Source organism: Sinocyclocheilus rhinocerous, unplaced genomic scaffold (assembly GCF_001515625.1).
Source record: "Sinocyclocheilus rhinocerous isolate Xijiao unplaced genomic scaffold, SAMN03320098_v1.1 scaffold574, whole genome shotgun sequence".
Lineage (NCBI taxonomy): Eukaryota > Metazoa > Chordata > Actinopteri > Cypriniformes > Cyprinidae > Sinocyclocheilus > Sinocyclocheilus rhinocerous.
In genome coordinates this window covers 2195538-2198826 of record NW_015659919.1, presented here as the reverse complement: position 1 = coordinate 2198826, position 3289 = coordinate 2195538, and positions in this window count along the sequence as shown.

Genomic DNA, 3289 nt, shown 5'->3' with positions numbered 1-3289 from the left:
TCTTTGTCCAGCAGACATTCTTTGAAATGTTGCAGGAAGTCAACACAGCTGTATAACCGCTACAGAACACTAGATGGCAGCCTAATGTTTACTTTCTCAAGGTGACTTTTATACGTCAACATAATTGGATTAATGTAACAAATTAATTTGATAGGGCTGTCAATATTTGTTATTAAATTATAATGGACTGTATGGAAATGAGTCGTATATATAATTACTAGCTGAGAAACCCCCCTAAATGAACAAAATTAAGACATTACGCTTGTCATATATTGAATGTAAAAAGTGGCTCTAGAAACAGTATGTTTGTTAGTTTCAAGCCAATTTCTGATTGAGCAAAAAATACAAACATTTGTTCATTTGTATGTCTGATGCCTAATAAAGCACATTACATCCTGTCTTTGTCCAGCAGACATTCTTTGAAATGTTGCAGGAAGTCAACACAGCTGTATAACCGCTACAGAACACTAGATGGCAGCCTAATGTTTACTTTCTCAAGGTGACTTTTATACGTCAACATAATTGGATTGGATTGTTAGTTTCAAGCCAATTTCTGACCCACAGTCCCCAGCAATGCATTTAATTATGTTCACACAGGACCTGTCCATGTAGTATACGTGCTAAATTTAGCATTTTTACAGTATGTGGGGGTTAAATTTTTAATAAATGTATGGACAAATAATAATTAAGAGATCTATGATTGTTTCGCGCAAACCGTTTCCCATACGGTATGTCCAAACAGTTATATTCATACATAATATCCTAAAGGCTATTTTAATAAGCCTTTGACTTAGAGAGAAAAAAAGTCTACCATAGGGTCTGCAAACACTCAAAAACTTGAAAGCTTTGTGTGCTAAACACAGTATGACCCAAGGCTGCTAATGAGCTCTTAACAATTCAGTCTGCAACCTATTATAATCAAGCCGTTTCTGAAATAAGCACATTACGCCATGTTATAGTTAGATTAATAAATGCACACCAGCAGACATTGTATAGTAAACAGCTGCCGAAAAAAATCGTCTTTATTTTTCCATGACCATTAAACCAGGAGCGCATATGAACACAGGCACCTTGGAAAGGTCTTTACACCAAAGAAAACAACAACAGCGGCACCGACGAGCACCAGAACATTGTCACCGTAGCACAATTACAATGGCAGTTTCTATTTACACACAGCTCAGAGTAAAAACTAGTACAGCCAGCAAGTGAGATAGATAATAATAACAGTCACCAAGTGTTTTCTCCCTCAGGAGGAAGGAGATTAAAATCTATTGAATTTTGGGGAAACGAGGAGAAACAAAACGGTGCAATTAGATAAACAGTATAAGACATTGTACATAAAGCAAGTGCTTTCAGTTAATGTATTGCGATATTTTATATCAAGTCCAGATAATGAAATGTCATCAGCTTCCTCTATCCAGACTAGTGCGCGTAAATGCCAGCGGTGTAAAAATAATTTCTTTCCGTCTACTATGAGTTATATTTGTCAGGTGTTGCCGCATAAACCTGTGCACTAAAGCATAAAATTGCATAATTGTATCCGAGTGAACACTGACTAGACACTCACAATGACAAAATATAGTGGCACGAAGCCTAAAAAATATCCTCTAATTAAGGCCCTCCTTTCTGCTGATACTTGACACCGTTCAACAATTGGGCTACATTTGTTTTCATTCCATTAGAGTTAATTGTTGCCAGCTAACAGCCTTCGCAGCAATCGTCGTCATTAAGAAAACCCTCTGAACCTCTGAAACCTGCGCCTCGCATCTTTCTGCACTGCATTATGATGGGTTTACAGAGATGAAAAGCTCGAGGAAGCCCGTGAGGTCAAAGCCCCGCTGGGATTACGCACGTGAGCCTGAGAACGAACGGCGGGAAACGTCACTGCGACGCACTCAGCTTGAGCTAGCACGCGGCGTCTGTATTAAACCCGGGATGAATGTTATTAATGTCGAGAAAGGCCGCTCATTTATCTCATCACCTCAAATACAGGTCAGTGTGTGTCAGGCGACATCTACATCGCCTATAGACGCGGATAAACAACACTTTAGCGTTTTAATAAGGGGCAGTTCACACCAAACGCGGGTTTGCCTTTAAAAACGCGCGGGAAGGAGAGCTGAGGAATAGAAAATAACGCCATTTTCAATCGTTATGTGCGCTACTTTTAATTTGTTTTCCAGTGTAAAAATTTGCTACACTGACACCCTTGACCTTTATGCAGTGTTTCAAAACTCTGTTCTTTTACATTTCTTTGGGCCTTCTCTAGCGTTTTTGAACGCCATAACTCGTTCTGTGTGAATGGCCCTTAAATGTGCAGTCACATTTAGCTTTGTAGGTGAAATTCTGGCGGCAAAATGCAGCCATGTCACTAGCAAGCCAAGCATTTAGGAATATAGTGTGGGGGATGCATCAGGTGAAAAATTTTCTCTAGCGAATTTTACATCCGATTCTAGTTTGTTGAACTGTTAACTCAGAAATTTAACGTGTTTACCAATATAAAGCTGCTTGGTTTGGAAGTGACCTCTGAGTTTATGGCACTACTGACAAATTACCTTCTTTGCCCACAAAAATTCACCAAAGTTTCGCAAATGTGAATGCACCTTAATAAAACTTTATTATTGTCATTTTACGTTATTTTAAGTGACATTTATACAGAGTATTTGCTATTTGCTGTGATATATCGCGTCTATTTTGAGAAATAATCTTTGGGTTTCTTGAATTTGAACCTTGGTAACAAATTCAACTGTAGGCCTAATCCTCAGTTCGTTAGTGCTAATGTCACAAAGTTATATGCATAATATGGTACAATCAAGTCTTTCTTTTTTTTTTTTTTTAAACCTGCCAAATTCAAGGGTGTCCCTCTTCAGGATAACAATATTTTATTTTATAAGCATATAAATATACCGTCCATTTATTCATAGCTACATTCATAGCTATTGCATCTACAATAAAATCTGTCCCCCATCAATGACTTTATCCCTCACATTGGCATAGAGACATTAAGTACCTTCTTCAATGAACAGCTTCAATATACATATAGTCAGTGTGCAATAATGAATAATACACAGTTATTGAATATAATCTAGACATTGCTTACTGGTCAAAATAATAATTTTGGTAAATGGCATGGGTCACCCAAACACACCTCTTTTCCTTTATGGCTTTACGACTCAACTGCTGCATTTTTTTTTCTGCTAGCAGCGGCATGAAAGATGAAGACATCCTGAGTTTTCCCTTTTTCTCTTTACACAGTAGACTTCCATCATGTGCACAAGGCATCAGATGCCTG